The 17987-nt window shown below is 40.6% G+C and overlaps 1 long non-coding RNA gene across 1 annotated transcript in view; it reads left to right on the top strand.

Moving 5' to 3' along the window:
* Nucleotides 1-15358, top strand: part of LOC119621458 (uncharacterized) — a 110210-nt gene extending 94852 nt beyond the window's left edge. The window contains exon 3 of the long non-coding RNA XR_005238016.2: nt 14979-15358. This is a non-coding gene — a long non-coding RNA (uncharacterized lncRNA). The remainder of the gene's footprint in view (nt 1-14978) is intronic.
* Nucleotides 15359-17987: the final 2629 nt, after the last annotated feature.

Raw genomic sequence — 17987 nt, forward strand, 5'->3', positions numbered from 1 at the left:
GCAATTGATTATAAAGAATTGGCTCATGGAATTACGGAGGTTGAGAAGTTCCAAGATTTTCAGTCAGCAAGCTGGAGAACCCAGGAGAGCTGACATTTCAGTTTGAGTTCAAAAGTCAGAAAAGATGAGCTCAAGCAATCAGGCAGGAGTTTCCTTTTATTCAGCCTTTTTGTTCTGTTGAGGTCTTCAGTTGATGCGTTGAGGTCTTCTGTTGATGCGCTGAAGCCAACACACATCAGGGAGAGCAATCTGCTTTACTCTGCCTACTGGTTCAAATGCTGATTTCCTCCAGAGACACTCTCACAAACATGTCTAGACCTGCCTAGAATAATGCTTGGACAAATGTCTGGGTAGTCCAAGGCCTAGCCCAGCAGACATAAAAAATAAATGACCACACACTTCTTTGTTTACATTTTTTCCTGAGTATTTTATTCTTTTTAATGTTATAAATAAAATGTCTTTCTTAATTCCATTTTTGGGTTGTTCTTTGCTAGAGTACAAAAGGAGAATTGATTTTTGAAGTTTGATATTTTATCCTGTAGTCTTGCTGAATTCATTTATTAGTTATAATAGCTTTTTGTGTGTATGCATGGATTTTCTAGGATTTTCTATATACAAGATCATTCCATCTGCAAATAGAGATGATTTTACTTCTTCCTAGCCAATCTGGATGTCATTTATTTATTTCCTTTTTTTCTTACTTCTTTTTGCTTAATTACCCCAGGTAGAAGCTCCAGTATAATGTTTATTAGAAACGGTAAGAGTGGCCCTCCTTGTCTTATTCCTGGTTTAGTAGGGAATCTTTTCAATTTTATGTAGTATGATGTTAGCTGTGAATTTTGTGTATTGACCTTTATTAGCTAAGAAAATTTCCTTCTTTACTATTTGTTATCATGAAAAGGTACTGAATTTTGCCAAATGTTTATTCTGTGTTTATGGGAATGATCATGTTCGTGGAGTAATTTTTGAAATGGGAAATAAATGAAATGGACTGATAGAAAAGGGTGTTCTCCACCCAAATGCCCATCAATCAACGAGTGGTTAAAAAACTGGTATAGGCTGGGCACTATTGTTCATGCCTGCAATCCCAGCACTTTGGGAGGCCAAGGCGGGTGGATCACCTGAAGGTCAGGAGTTCAAGATCAGCCTGGCCAACATGGTGAAACCCCATCTCTACTTAAAATATAAAAAAATTAGCCTGGCTTGGTGGCAGGGGCCTGTAATCCCAGCTACTTGAGAGACTGAGACAGGAGAATCACTTGAATCCAGGAGGCAGAGGTTGCAGTGAGCTGAGATCTCACCACTGCACTCCATCCTGGGCAGCAAGAGTGAAATTTCGTCTCAAAAAACAAACAAACAAACAAACAAACAAAACCAAAAGAACCAAGCCAGGCATGGTGGCTCACGCCTGTAATCTCAGTACTTTGGGAGGCCGGGGCAGGCAGATCACCTGAGGTCAGGAGTTCGAGACTAACCTGGCCAATATGGTGAAACCTTGTCTCTACTAAAAATACAAAAATTAGCCAGGAATGGTGGCAGGCACCTGTAACCCCAGCTACTCAGGAGGCTGAGGCAGGAGAATTGTTTGAACCCAGGGGGTGGCGGTTGCAGTGAGCCAAGATCGCACCATTGCACTCCAGCCTGGGGGACAAGAGCGAAACTTTGTCTCAAAAGACAAAACGAAACAAAGCAAAAAAACCCATATATATATATATATATGAATACTACTTAGCTATAAAAAGGAATGAATTAATGACATTTGCAGCAACCTGGATGAGATTGGAGACTATTATTCTAAGTGAAGTAACTCAAGAATAGAAAACCAAACATCCGCTATGTTCTCACTGAGACGTGGGAGCTAAACTATGAGGACCCAAAGGCCTAAGAATGATACAATGGGCCGGGCGCAGTAGCTCATGTCTGTAATCCAAGCATTTTGGGAGGCTGAGGTAGCTGGATCACCTGAGGTCAGGAGTTCAAGACCAGCCTGGCCAACATGGCAAAACCCTGTCTCTACTGAAAATACAAAAATTAGCCTGGTGTGGTGGCACATGCCTGTAATCCAAGCTACTCAGGAGGCTGAAGTAGGAGAATCATTTGAACCTGGGAGGCAGAGGTTGCAGTGAGCTGAGACTGCACCACCACACTCCAGTGTGGGTGACAGAGCGAGACTCTGTCTCAAAAACAGGCCGGGTGCGGTGGCTCAAGCCTGTAATCCCAGCACTTTGGGAGGCCAAGACGGGCGGATCACGAGGTCAGGAGATCAAGACCAACCTGGCTAACACGGTGAAACCCTGTCTCTACGAAAAAATACAAAAAATTAGCCGGGCGTGGTGGCGGGCACTTGTAGTCAGTCACTTAGGAGGCTGAGGCAGGAGAATGGCGTAAACCCGGGAGGCAGAGGTTGCAGTGAGCTGAGATCCGGCCATTGCACTCCAGCCCGGGCAACAGAGCAAGACTCCGTCTCAAAAAAAAAAAAAAAAAAAAAAAAAACAACAACAACAAACAAAATAAAGAATGACACAATGGACTTTGGAGACTTCAGCAGAAGGGTGGGAGGGAGATGAGGGATAAAAGGTTACAAATACAGTGTATACAGCTCAGGTGATGGGTGCACCAGGATCTCACAAATAACCACTAAAGAACTTACTCATGTAACCAAATACCACCTGTACCCCAATAACTTGTGGGGAAAAATAATAAAATAAAGAAAAGAAAAGGGTGTTCTTAGGGAGCTCATCTGATCAAGAATTTGTCTGAGGCCAGAAGCAGTGGCTCACGCCTGTAATCCCAGCACTTTGGGAGGCCAAGGTGGGTGGGTCACGAGATCAGGAGATCGAGACCATCTTGGCCAACATGGTGAAACTCCATTTCTACTAAAATACAAAAATTAGCTGGGCGTGGTAGTGCGTGCCTGTAATCCCAGCTATTTGGGAGTCTGAGGCAGGGGAATCGCTTGAACACGGGAGGCGGAGCTTGCAGTGGGCTGAGATCTTACTACTGCACTCCAGCCTGGCGACAGAGCGAGACTCCATCTCAAAATAAAAAAAAAAAAAAGAATTTGTCTGATTATGTGATTTGATCAAAAATATGTTAATAGATGACAGGATATTAAAATGTCTTTCTTCCAAGCCTCAAGTCCATAGGCTAGGTGAGAACTAACTATTTTATTTTATTTTTGTAATAAAATTTTGGTTAACCAGTGTTTCTCAATGCCAAACAACAGTAACTGCACTAAACTGTTTATTAAATACCTTCAAAATTTTGGATAACATCTCACTTCGCTTTATAGTTTTCAAGTTTTTCTTAAAAGCAAAATAAGGCAGGCTTGATAAATTCCTGGGCTGTTTTCTTTGACCATATCAGAGTCTGGTTTCTAAGTTCCTAATGGTTTCAATCAAGATCTCATTCTCTTTAAATCGTCATTTCTCTGTTAAGAGGGCTATAATTTCCTCCACATTTATTTGAAATTGAATGGTCAATTAAAATACACACTAACCCGTAAATCGATTGGACTTCTAAGAGATTTTTCAAAAGGTATTTAGGGGGATATTAAAATAAATGATGCTTGAATGTTTAAAAGCCCCACAATTCTATTAAGGCCCACTCTAATTTAGGCAAAACCCATGCAATATGCAAAACGCTATAAAGAATGGAGCAGAGCAGTGAGGGGATCTGTGTTCTTCACTGAAAGGAAGGGATGGGCGGAAATAGCAAAGGCAGAGAGGTGGAGATTCATGGAGACGAAGAGAGGGATGGTGGTTTCCAATCTCACATCTTAGCATCTCCTTAGAATAGGATATATATAAGACCCATGAAGAGAAGCTTGACACCAGGCCCTGCGGAAACAGCCATATAACAAGGTGCCCTGTACCCAAAAATGACAGAGAACTGTCAGAGCCACCTTCTTTCCAGGGACTACACAAATCTGAACAATGATCATACAAGTTGACCAAATAACAGTGACATCACCCCCTTCAAATTCTATGCTGCGTACAACTTCCTGGGCCATTTTGGGAGCTGGGGTTGGGCAGGAACAAATCATACTCACTGAGATTGAATCTTCCTCCACCTAAGTAAAACAAGGAGTTGGAGTCAGCTACGATTTGACATTTTTCTTTTGAAGAATAAAGCATGGTGCCATACTTTTAAGCATGAAACTTTTTTGGAAGAAGAAGCAAACTGGCAACTTAAGTTAAAAATCTTCCTTCCCTTTGATCTCTGCATTCCCTTACTCTTAGTAAAGAGTCAAAACCAAGCAGACATGAGTAAGTCATATACTTTGTGGTGAGAATAAAAACAGAAGATGGAGGCAGGTCCACAGTGATAGAAATTCTCTCACTTACATTGAATAGGAACCTTCTGGGTTGCATGCTTTAAAAATAGAGGCATCGTGGAAAGACAGAGCCCAGAACCCAGGGGCCGATGAGAAGGCATTCTACCTTGTCAGAGGGGTGTAGGGTATGGCTAAGGGAACAGCTGTGTTCAATCCTAACATCACAACTTACTAGCTGTGTGATCTTAGGTTGCTATTTACCCTCTTTGTACTTCAATTCCATCATTTGTAGATGGTGATAGTAATAGAATACCTCATAATGTTTTGGAGATGATTAAATGAGCTAATATATTCATAGCACTTAGAACAGTGTCTTGCCCAGGATTAGCACTTGGTGAGCATTGATATCATCATCATCATCATCATCATCATCATCACTTGTGTCTATGTCAGGTAACAATGATTCTCATTCTGATTTTAGCATTTCCTTTTGCACAACAAAAAGGACTAGATCACTAGGACAAAGATCAGCTCTTTCCAAACATGTTTTTAACAGCAGAAATCATTTTCTTCTACTGCTAAAACACAAACTCTTAGAGAAGCTAAGCATATATGTACTTACTGATTTTTAAAATTCTAGTTGCTTAAATCAACAAAAAAAAATAAATAAATTTGGGAGCTCACATAACAAAATAGTCCAGGGGAGATCAGCTTCAAGAACAACTGAATACCAGGTTCAAAGCTGTTAGGATCAATTTTTTTTGTCTGTCTCTTCTCAGATCTACTTCCTCTCTTTCCACTTCATTCCTAGGATTCTTGGCCACTTTCCCTATTTATCACAAGATGGCTGCTAGCAGCTCTCAAAGTACTATACTTCTAAATTCCAATCTAGTGAAAAAGGGTGAACATTGTTTTCCCAGAACTCCCTGGGAATGTCCTGATACTCCCTTTGATTGACCTGATGTGGACTACATGCCCAGCCCTACACCAATCACAAAAGCAAGAAGAATGTGTTGCACTGATGGGCTCCTTGGGTCAGTACCACCCCTGAGGCTGGGAAGAATTCCTGCCTCTGAGGCCCGAGAGAGAGAATACTGTGTCTCTAGAAGGCTTGCTTTCACCCTACCTCCTTGGAAGTCCCTTCTCAAAACCTGTGTGTTGCTAGTTTGAAACCCACTGAACAAGGGGAATCACTAACATTTGGCAAGTTTCCAAGATTGCAAATCCTATCAAGGCCATTACTGTGGAAGAGGTCAGGGACCTGAGCGGCCTCCTGAAGGAGGTTACTTTGAGTCTTTCTCAAATCATAGCATGCAGATGTCCACCCACTCTACTGTTTTGTGAGGCCTGGCCTTGGCTCTGTGCACCCACAGCAGTGCCAACTATCAAAGACCTGTATCCAATGGTGGGTAGGAGAGTCCTTTGGGTTGAATTGTGCATTATATTATGTGTAATGCACCTCCTGTTCTCATTATGTATTGCAGTGGAACTAACATCTTCAAAACACAGTGGCTTAAATCAGTAACAATTTATTAGTATCTCTCTCAGTTCTGGGGTCCACTAGGCTCCTCTGGGTATTTCTGGCTTTGGGCTCTCTGTGATTACAGTTGAGCAGTAGCTAGGGCTAGTGCCATCTTGAAGGTTTTGTCACTCCCATGTAGGATGCCTGAATAGCTAGGGCTTGTTGGTCATCTCTCTCTCTTAGTGACCCCTCCAGCTAGTATGTCCAGCAGGGCAGCCTCGGGACAGTAAAATTTCTTACATGGAGGCTGAAGATACAAAGAGTACGTGTTCCAGGAGAACAAGGAAGAACCACATGACTTTTTTCAGACCCAGCCTTGGAAATTATAGTGTCACTTCTGCTGCACTTTGTTATTGATCAAGGTAATAACAAAGCCCACCCAGGTTCAAGGGGTGGAAACATAGACCCTACTCTCAGGGGGAGAAGTATCAAAGAATGTGCAGTGCTCTTAAAACCATCCTACTTCTAGGCCATGTGCAATGGCTCACACCTGTAATCCCAGCACTTTGGGAGGCCATGGTGGGCGGATCATGAGGTCAAGAGATCAAGACTGTCCTGGCCAAGATGGTAAAACCCCATCTCTACTAAAAATACAAAAATTAGCTGGGTGTGGTGGCACGAGCCTGTAGTCTCAGCTACTCAGGAGGCTAACGCAGGAGAATCGCTTGAACCCAGGAGGCGGAGGTTGCAGTGAACTGAGATTGCGCCACTGCACTTCAGCCTGGCGACAGAGCGAGACTCTGTCATGAAAAAGAAAACAAAACAAACAAACCAAAAATAAAACACACAAAAAAACCCATTCTACTTCTTGAGGATGGCTTTGGGTCAACCTGCTAAACAATGTGCACCTTCCAGGTCTCTGACAAACCATGTCACACTTTTCCATTTGAAATCACATTTTAGAGATTATCTTTGTTCATGCTGTTCTGGTTCTGTCCTGCTCTTGATGGAAATGAGTTATTCAAGAGGCGAGATTATCAAGGCATAGCAAGAAAAGTGGTTTCTTAAACGATTGTGTGCTGGAAAAGAAGCTTAGACATTATGTGCAAAAGCAATAGTCTCCATCTGGGCACATCAACCTATTAGGAACAGCAGTAATCCTTTTTAACACGTGTGAAAATATTACAACACGTCACCTTGGTGCAGCTTAGGCTTTTGCTAGGAAATACTACTAGAATCGAGAAAGACATTATCTTTGTCATGTGCTTATTAAAAGTAGTGAGGCACCCTGAAGGAGCTGTGATACAACCTGAGGTTACTACCTGGAGTTTGAGCAACTTCTGGAGAAAGATGGTGCTATTTTCAAGGTGAGCTCCAGTACTAACTGCAAACCTTAGCGTGGCTTTATATACAAGATAAAGGGGGAAATACGCAAACATCTGACTGCACTAAAGCTCCATGCTCTGCCGTTTATGGCTACCCCATCCTTATGGTGATTACTAAGCTCGTGAGTAAAATCAGAAGGCAGGGAGAAAGCAAAATGAGAATGTTTCTTCATGGCGTTCCAGAAGTGGATTATGAAATCTTGATTCTCACATATTTTCAAGAGTGTTTAAGAAAGCATGGCATGGGTATAAGTGTGAAGGTATTGTCAAAACATGCAAATTATGCCTTCATTTTAATTTCTGGCACCAATTCCAGGCCTAATCCCTTTCATTAGATCTTAAATGCCTTCAAAGTAGTGGAAGGATGAAATTCAGCATTTTGGAATTGGCTCGGGACTAGGAGCTAAGTTTTGCTGAACAAAGAACACGCTGTATAAAGTCAGTGAAGATGGCCTTCAGCCTTCTATTTCTTAGTGTGCTAACATTTGTATCCTAGTGACTGGCAGATGTCTAGATGGGCTGGACAGTTTTCTTCAGGGCTACATTAAAGTGTTACTTTCATACACTAGGAAGCATATAGACTTCGGCATGAGAAGATGTGAGCTTTAGAATAAGGAAACAATGGTACATAATGGCAGAGATTTTGCCAAGAGGTTGCTGGAGGTAGCATCAAGCAATTGGATCAAACGACTGGCCCGTGGATTGTCACAGGCAGTAGAACAGCTTCAAAGTTCATTAGTGCCTCAGCTTCCTGAGGCTCACATGGTGCAAAGGAACTGAAGGTGTGGAGGAGCACATACAAACAGACCAGCTTGGAAAGGGGGGATTCAAACTTGCAAATTCAGATGGGCCTTTGGCACCAGCAATGTACTGACGTTTGTGGGCATATACCCAGCTGTTTCCTGTGTGGTGAGTTTATCCCCAACAAATACACCAGCTGGTGGAGTTTTATTTCCTTGTTGACTTTTTGCTGCTATCTAGAGAGTCCTGGTAACTGTAAACAAAGATTTAGAACACTAATAAAGTGTCAGGCGCCAATGCAGTGGACTCTGAGCAGGTACTAAAATCCAGGAGCCTGTGGATAGGCACATGGCATGGCGGGGCGGGGGGCGCCCAGCCACACAGGATGGTGGGGAGTATGAGGAGGCCAGGAGCAGGAAGGTGGGATGAGAAAAGGGATCTGATTGCTGAAGTCACGCTTTCATTGTCCAAGGCCCAGGCACTTGTAGTAGATGCTGGTGGATGAGCGGGGTCCCCAGCCTCCAGCCTCCAGCTGCTGTATTGACTGCTAAAAACTCACGGAGGTCCTCTTCTCCAAGGATCACCCTCAGTTAATGCCCAGAAAGTTACACTCCCTAAACGGTTTCATCAGCAGAAGTCTATGGCAATGACTGACTGATACAGGAGTACAAAAGGCAAACCGCCTTGTCTTAATGATGAGGACCATCATGCAGTGTTGTAATTTATGCTCCAGATCCTCTCTCAGATCAGGCCAGGTTTAGATGTTTCCTGAGCATGCATCTTTGCTTGGCTTCTTACCCCAGCTGTCCTGTCTGCTTTTCTTCTTTAGATGCTTCTTTTGAGAGCCCTTCCTCGAGAGGACTGAAGCCACGTGTGCCTGATTTTTCCTGTCTTGCGTTCTGCTTCTGGGGAACCCAACCTAAGGCAGCATTAAGAGTTTTAGGCCCCAATGCCATGGTTCAGTCTGGCAGGAGGAGGACAGGGCATTGAAACAGAAAGTCCCTAGAGATGTGTATTTAGGGCAAATTCTCCATGTGTCTTTGTGAAAAATGGCAGGTAGAAGTTGGAGACATACTTTGAGGAGCAGTGTCAGCTCCTGGGGAAAATGAGTTGACAGAGGATGGGTATCAGGGGCTCAACTAGGAAAGTACAACTAGAACAGTCAGTAAGAGAACCAAGGATAAATCCAGTGCTAGAGCCTGGGATCAGCAAAGCCAGAGTAGGGAATGCTATGACTTGGAGGATACATGGAGAGTCAGGCTCATGTCTGACTCACTAAATCCTTGGTTGGTTCGTGGCAAGGGTTGGCCACTTTTTAGCCATGTAAACCTGGGCAAGTTAATCTTCAAATCGAAACTCCCATTTCTTCATCTGTAAAGTGGCATATAGCATGCATTCAATACACAGTAAATATTTTATTATATAAATATTATTCTAAGCCACAGTGGTTAATGAAACTTTTTGCCTGATGAAAGGTAGACGTGGCTTTCTAGACAAGGCCCACCTATAAATCCAGACTTGGAAAGCAAAGAAATGTGAAGCTATAGGATACAAAGTAGAGACGGAAATAATGGCTCAACCAACTGGAAAGCCCATGATGTTGCTTATATGGTTATCCATGGTCTTGCATCTTAAAGGCCAGAATCCCAGCGTTGCCTTCTTGTATATTCAGTCTTAAGGAAAGTAAACAACTGCACTGAGAGAGAGAGAGACCAGGTATCCTCCAGATTTGGAATTGGGCCATTATTAATCTGGAATTGCACCCAAGAGGGTAGGCTCGGGACAGAAAGTTGGCCAGTCGATAGTAATTAACCTGAAGTCTGAAGTTGCAGCAGTGTTTTTCTAGCTTGGCAGACACTACATTCACCATGCCAGGTTCCTAGTGCCCAAATCAAACTGGAATTTCCCAGAGATAAAAGCAGCAGGAATCCTTAACCTCTCAAATATTCTTTCCCTAGAACTACTTTTTTTGGCATTATCACACTTTTACTTGTAATGTATATATACTTCGATAAATGACCAAAATAGCCTCACAAATAGTGGGATTATGGGTGATTTTCATTTACTTCAATTTTTTTTTTTTAATAGAGAACATACTTTTATGGAATAATCCTGTTTGTTTGTTTGTTTTTAAGTTCAGGGGTACGTGTGCAGGTTTATCATGTAGGTAAACTTGTGTCACAAAGGTTTGTTGTATAGATTACTTCATCACCCATGTGTTAAGCCTAGTACCCATGAGTTATTTTGCCTGATCCTCTCCCTCCTCCCACCCTCCACCTTCCAATAGGCCCCAGTGTCTGTTGTTTCCCTTTGTGTCCATGTGTTCTCATCATTTAGCTCCCACTTATGAGAACATGCTGTATTTGGTTTTCTGTAGAACCACTTTCTACTCTCTCTTTACTCCTAGTATAGAGTTGTATGGTCCTCATTTTAGGAAAGGGTTCCCAGAAGCAAACCTTGAGGTGAGAAATCACATGCAACTCAATGTATTGAGGAAGTTCTTCAAGGTAGAACTGAGTGTAAAAAGGAGGAAAGAGAAGGGAAGAAGCCAAGCCAAGATTCAGCCTCAGCCTGATCCCACAGGGGAACTTCGGAGTGAAAATTATACCTTAGATTTGTCTGAACTCCAAGGCAAAGGAGCTGGGCTTCCATTTTCCCACACCAGTCAGTCATTGAATAAGGGCCATGATTGAGGGTGTAAAATCCCAGGAACTTCTGTTTCACAGTAGCCACCCCAGTGGCCTAAGGGTGGTTCTCCATAGAGAATCACAGAGATGGATAATTAGAAACATAACATGTAAGAGGTAAGAAAAGGCACCCTGAAAAACTAAAAGAAATTCAAGGTAACCTGAGTGGAACACTGGCAGATATGCTACCACACTAAGGATTCTCTTAAGGACATAGAAAAGGCTAATCATTTCTGCAGATATGCAGTTTCTTCTACGTGTGTTAATGTTATAAAATGGGGAAGGCATAGGATTAGTATTTAGAAGGCATAGTATTAGTATTTAGTATTTAGAAAGTATGAGTTTTAGTCCTGGCTTGAATTCATACAAACTTTGTGATCTTGCATGAATCACTCAAACTGCCTGGGCCCCAGTTTCTACATCTATAAAGTGAATTTATTATTTTTCAGCTTTTTAATACAAATTGATATTTTCTGCTGGCTCCACTGGCTTTTGATATGTTTTAAAATCTCAGACAGAATAGTAGATTTTTCAATTTTGTCTTGTAATTTTGTCTTCATTTTTCTTTTATATTTTAAGCCATAATCTTGGCCATTCAAATACAGGACTGTTCTTTTTTTTTCTTTTTTGAGATGGAGTCTCACTCTGTCACTCACGCTGGAGTGCAGTGGCACTATCTCAGCTCACTGCAAGCTCCGCCTCCCAGGTTCCCGCCATTCTTTTGCCTCAGCCTCCCGAGTAGCTGGGACTACAGGCACCTGCCACCACGCCGGGCTAATTTTTTGTATTTTTAGTCGAGACAGGGTTTATCACTACATAATGTCTCTTTTTATGCTTTTTGGCCTGGATCCAATGTCATCTGACATTCATATTGCCATATCAGCTTTCTTTTGGTTAGTGATTGCATTACTTGTTTTTTCCCGTTTCTTTATTTTCAACCTTTCTGGACCATTATGTTTTAAGTGTGTTTATTATAAATCACATATGGTTGGATTTTTATATACCTGGCCTGATAATCTTGCTCTTATAAGTAAGTTGATTCCTCTATATTTATTTTGATTACTGCTCTATTTGGACTTAGTTATTATATATTTTATGTTTACCATGCTCTTTTTTTGCTTATTTTACCTCTTTTCTTTCTTCCTGTTTGAGTGATAGTTTTAACATTTTAACATTTTTAAGTAAAAAAATCTGAACGGAATTTAAATGATTTAGTATCTCTGCTCTTCTCCCAAATAACCCAAGAACTAAGTATACTTTTAGTACATACATAATATTTTTCCCATCTATGTCTTTCTTGGTGTTATTTGAATTTTATCTCATAATGTGAAAAATACCATTCTTTTAAAAAGTCAATAGTTAATTAAATTGATCATAATATTTTATGAAATTCTGTACTGTTGTTTCTGCACTCCACTCCATTCTTCTATGTCTCTTAGGGTGTTTTCTTCTGCCTGAAATACATTCTTCAGCAGTTATTTTAGTGAAGGCAAGTGGGTAATAGTCTCTTTTATTATTTCCATTTCATCTAGAGTGAACTCAGTCCTGTTTATTTCGTTGCTGTCTTTCTTAGCATTACTTCCTTATGTGTTTTGGAATTTTATTATTGAATGGAGGTCTCTCTCTCTCTCTCTCTCTGTCTCTTTCTCTCTCCCCCATTTTATGTCTCATAGTCTTGCAGATTTATATTAATCTCTTCTTCCACTATTTTTCAATAACATTTAGTCAAAAAACCAGGTCTTATATTGGTAGCTCAAGGCTCCCAAACTGCATTGAAATTGAGGTTTTTGCACATTCAACTACCAAGTCAGCAGTTAAGCCTAAGTTCAGGATAAAAGACTTTATTTTCTATGGCTTCCCTACTGTCCAGTTTTATAGTTCAGACAGTGGTTTTAAGAGTTTATTTCAGCCCCCTTTAATGCATGAGAGAACCTCAAACTTGTTACTAGTTCCAAGCAATGAATGTGAAGAGTGAATCTCTTACTTCCCATGGGATGCTTTTTAGCTTTGCTACCCCACAGGGCCCCAGATGTCTCCATTTGCTTCTGGATGTGGAGTCAATTGAATCTACAAATTCAATCCCAGTCTGAGTTCACTTCCATTTCTGGGTCTCAGAAATATTGATCTCTGTTTCAAGCTGGTTATGTTGTATTAAATTCTTTGCAGTTGTCATATTTTGTATCAGTCAGATACTGCTGAATTAAAAACTTCTAAAATGGAGTAGTTTAGTATAGCAGTTGTTAATTCTCACTAATTTTTCTGGGGTTTGGCTAATGTGGGCTGGGCTCAGCTGGGCAACTGTACTTTATTCTGCAGGAAGTGAATTGGGGGAATAGAAACTGTGGCTTCTTTATCTCCATGCTATCGGTCTTCTGTTGGTATCCTTGATAGCACAGCCTGATTATAGCCAAAGGACTAGGGTGACATTGATGCATACATAAGTGCCAGTCTCCTGGGCACAGAGTTGAGTAGAGAAGGTGACAGAAGGCAACGGAGAATATCCAGTGCATGACCCAAGGGGAGTCATGGGCAGTTGGAAAATCACTGGGAGACACAGGCCACGTGCAAACATGCAATGAAGAGGACTCACAAGTTTAAAAAGGATATGATCACCCAAGACATATTTTGGACACTTACTTTCTTGGGCTTTTGGACATAGGCAACTCTTGGCTCAGATGGAGGATACTGAGGCAGAGGGGACCATGTTTCTCCAAGTGGGAAAATCCTGTCACCTTTGGAAGCTTGTCTTGCACTCAAAGAAACATAGCACCCCATGGACTTTTATGACTTAGGTCTCATTAATCTGGGGTTTTATACTAAAACTAATATAAAAAAAAGAACAAATTTTTCCATTCAGTGGATACTGCAGTGACAGAAAAGCTATTGAGTTCCAGCTCTGCTGCTGTCAAGCTCTGTGACCTTGGACAATTCACACAGCTTCCTTAGCCTCCAGTTTCCTGTTGCAGAAAGTGAGAAGGTTGAATCAAATGCCTTCACATCTCTAAAAACTCAGATAGCTACAGCTTATAGGTGGGATAAATGGCTTGCATTTAAACATTTTTATTCAAAAACCTTCAACAGTAACTGTCCATGTTCTGGTTTCCTTGCTGAATCCCTTGAGCCAAGGGGAATCTTAAAAAAATAACTTTGTGTTTTCCGTCTTCTCTACTGTAATTCTTAAGTCCATTACTTTCTTCTACACCCCCAAGCAAAGAAAAGCCATCTCTGACAGCTGCTCAAGGCAAACCATGGTTTGATAATGGCAAAAGGAGAAGCTAGCAGCCTACAAATTTAGATTTCCAGCGTGTGTACTGATTTCCTGGCCTCACAGACATCTCAGTAATTATTTAGAATTATGCATAATTTACCTACTTTCCTTTTCTAAGAAATTGTCAGTTTTAAGGTCAGAGTTTGACAGTTTATTGGTTTGTCCTGTAGAAATAAACTGGGGGCATTTGGAGCTAGAGTCTTTAATGTGTGCAGTTGGGGCCATAGATGTGAAGCTGCCTCCTATTTATAGCTGGGTAAGCTTAATCGTTGCTTTTCAATCTAAATAGAAAGGCTCTGTTTACTGCTGCTTTTAATTGTAGCAAGCTGGTGAAAAGGCATGCAGGGCCTCTTCAGTAAAGGCAACTCAATGAAAGCATTTTGTCAATAAATTATTACTGCCATCATGAAAACCATGCACAGCATTCAAATATAAAGCAAGAAACAGCTCAGATTCTCTCTTCAGTGGGAGAATCTTTGATGAACCCAGTGCATAGCTTTTAAATGTTCTTAATTCATTTGTTTCTCATTTTCTTAGAATATTAGAGCTGATAAGGGCATGTGGTTCTCCTTATTCTTCAGTTTTAATTTTAAGGATGAAAATCTGAGTTCCTTGTGCAGGTCTGAGACATGTTTATGTCCAAAATCATAAAAAGGAAAGATTATCTGGGAAATCAGAATGTCAGCCCCCTTTCTGTATGTTCCTGTTTCAAAGAGAACTATGAGGCACATTGAACCTTTATTTAGAGAGTTCCCTCTTTGATAAAGATCTTCTCAAAAGTTTTCTGCCAAATGTGCCATTTTATCATCAAATCTCTGGAATTTGGGTAGCATAGCATAAGGATCCAATTCTGATCTGGAACAAAATCACAAACCCAAGTTTTTGAAAGAAAGCTCCAGAAGGAGAAGCTTCGTGTGGGAAGGTAGGTATGAATGGAGGATTATACTCTCCAAACATGACCATTGCAGTAAATGTAGTCACACATGCTCTTCCAGACCTTGACACTCTCCATCAAAAGGAGGAGTCTCTTTCCCCATCTCTTGAACTTTGACAGTCTTTATGAATGCCTCAAATGAGTAGAATGCAACCAAAGTAATTTTTAGTGACTTTTGAAGTTAGGTCATAAAAAGCACTACAATTTCCACTTTTTCTCTTTCAGGATGCTCACCCTTGGAGACCAGCAACAATGTGTGCAGAAACCAAGGCCATGTGGAGAGGCCCCACGTACGTGTCCAGCTGAGGTCCCAGCTGACAGCTGGCATTGACATGTGAGTGAGACTCTGAACTGTCCCAGCTGATGACAAGTGCAGTTTGAGCGAGCTATCCCTGTTGGACCTGTCAAAACTGCAGATTTCATGAAGAAAATAAGTGTTGTTGATTTAAGCCAGTAAGTTTTGACATACTATGTTAAACAGCCATAGTAATTGGAAGAGTGTGAAACAAATACTAGTCTTTTGAGTCTCATTTTTCTATAAAGTTTATCTTCCCCCTTCCTTGCATAAGGATTCTTTCTCTTTTTCTCTCAGACAGTTCTGTTATCCCTGCTAGTGATGCTATTACTACTTCAAATACTATTGTTTTTATATCTGTTGCTACTACTGAAAATAAGATAATTTTATAACTAATGTTGAATATGCATCTACTGTACAGATTTACATCCTTAATATGTATTAAATCACTTAATTCTTATATCAAAAGCATTGAATTGTATTGCCCCATGATTCATATGCTGAAGTCCTCACCTTTAGTATTCACAATGTGACCTATTTGGAGATATGGTCTTTAAAGATACGAAATGAAGCCATTAAAGTAGTCCTTAATGCAATATGACTGGTGTCCTTATAAGAAGAGGAGATAGGACACACACAGAAGCAAGATCAGGTTAAGATATAGAGAAAAGATGCCCATCTACAAGCCAAGGACCTCAGAATAAACCAACCCTGTCGAATCTTTGATCTTGACCTTCTAGCTTTCCAAATATGAGAAAACAAATTTCTGTTGTTTAAACCACAAAGTCTGTGGTACTTTGTTATGGAAAACCTAGAAAACGAATACAACTTTATGAGTAAAGTACTATTAAACTTTAGATAAGGAATCCACAAATGAGAAAGCTGACACATTGTGAAGGTAAGTAACTTGCCCGAGGTTATACAGTTTTATTTCCTTTCAGAAATAAGAAAACAAGGGCCCAATAACTTGAGTTTCATGAAGTTTCACAGTCAGTTTAAAGAAAGATTCAAAACTAAAAAAGTCAAACTCTACCCTATGTTTACAACATTTAGTATCAGAGTCCTCAGAAATCTGTCACTTAGTCCTGTTAGCTAAATTAAGACAGGATGGCAGCATTATTGAGCAACAACTACTTACATAGTGCTTACAACCTCAGTTTTTCTTCCTAAAAGAACCTCAATTTTGTCCAAGTGCCCTGTCTTTATGTAGCCCATGTGAGTCCAAGGAATACCCTCAGCTTCAGGAGTAACTCTGATTGGGTTAAGGGTTAGCCCATACCCCCTTGTCTGTGATTTGTTTATAAAAAGTCCTGTGACCCAGTTCTGGCCAATGATATGTGAAGGGAGGTTTGTGGAAGACTTCTGGGAAAGTTCTGCCTTGCTCTAAAGAACAAGCTATTCTCGTGCTCTCTCCCCGGATTTGAATGAAAATGGATGAATCCACAATTGTCCTATGGTGGGAACCAGCCTTAAAAATGAAGCCAACCATGTGTATAGCAAAGACAAGAAATGTAGAGAACCTAAATCCTGGGTAATAACACTGGGGTACTGGATCAACCAGCTTTTATTAAACTTCCTGTTAAATGAGCTTATATATTCTCTCATTTTAAAAAGTCAGTTTAGAATATATTGAAATCACTGAAAGTTAATGGCTGCAAAAGCATCTCAGTAGAGGTGACCCTTGTACAAGGTTAAGGTTAGGAGTGTGGATACCCTGTGCTGCCAAAAATCCATGTCTAACTTTTGACTCCCCCAAAACTTAACTAGTAGCAACCAATTGTGGACCAGAAGCCTTCCTGATAACATAAACAGTCAATTATCACTTATTTTGTATGTTATATATATTATACACTGTATTCTTATAATAACGTAACCTAGGGAAAAGGAAGTGTTATTAAGAAAGTCATTACTATTCATTAAGTAGAAATGAATCATCATAAAGGTCTTCATCCTCTTCTCACTTTGAGTAGGATGAGGAGTAAGAGGAGGGGGTGGTCTTGCTGTCTCAGGGGTGGCAGAGGTAGAAGAGGTGGAGCAGGTTGAAAGGAAGGCAAGAGAGACAGGTGCTTTTATTGTAAAAAGTCCACATGTATGTGGACCCACACAGTTCAAATTCATGTTGTTCAAGGGTCAACAGTAGTTCCAAATTTCTCCAACGGAGCAAATGATCTCTACCCTCTGTCCCCATAGCAGCCATAGCCAAGATTGGCTTTATCTCTTCTAGCTCTGTCTTCTTAGGCTATAAATGGCCGAATGGCTTCCTTCTCACATGAAGGATCATAGGATGAACTCTGTGCAATCTCCCCAAACCAGTCCTGAAATAGAAAATGTTGGAATCTCAGCATTAAGGTGGTCCATTCTGTACAACACAGCTTAAATGAGGTTATTTCACAGCAACCCTTGCAGCAGAAAGAGAACACGTGGCATATTCCTGGCTTCTTGAGTGAGTCATAGGGCTGGAAAGGAGATCAGGCTCTTCTCTTCTCTAGTCCAAGATTGTTCTTTGCTTCTATTTCCGAGATTTATTGAATGATGATGAAAGTGAAATTAGTTGGTAGTCTTAGCCAGGTAATTATATTTTTAAACTACCAGGAGAAATAGGCTTTGAGGCATCATTTATAGAATGCAAGCTTTTAAATACCAAATATTTATATAGAGCCTTGGTTCTTATGTTTTTAAAGTTTTTCTCTTAATTAATATAATTTTCACCTATTATCAACTCTGGGAGATAACTGTAGCAGGTCTTGTCAATTGCATTATACAAATAATTTTGGACAAGAGGAGTTATTTACTTAAGTTGATTGAATCAAAACTTGAATCTAAAACTCCTGACCCGAAGTCCAGTGCTCTTTCCAATTATTTCTCCACTCGACCTCTTTCACATTTAAAATTCACTTTAACCTTAACATTTTTTAAAAATAAATTTTTTGAGATAATTT

This window comes from Chlorocebus sabaeus, chromosome 2 (genome assembly GCF_047675955.1).
Source record: "Chlorocebus sabaeus isolate Y175 chromosome 2, mChlSab1.0.hap1, whole genome shotgun sequence".
Taxonomy (NCBI): domain Eukaryota; kingdom Metazoa; phylum Chordata; class Mammalia; order Primates; family Cercopithecidae; genus Chlorocebus; species Chlorocebus sabaeus.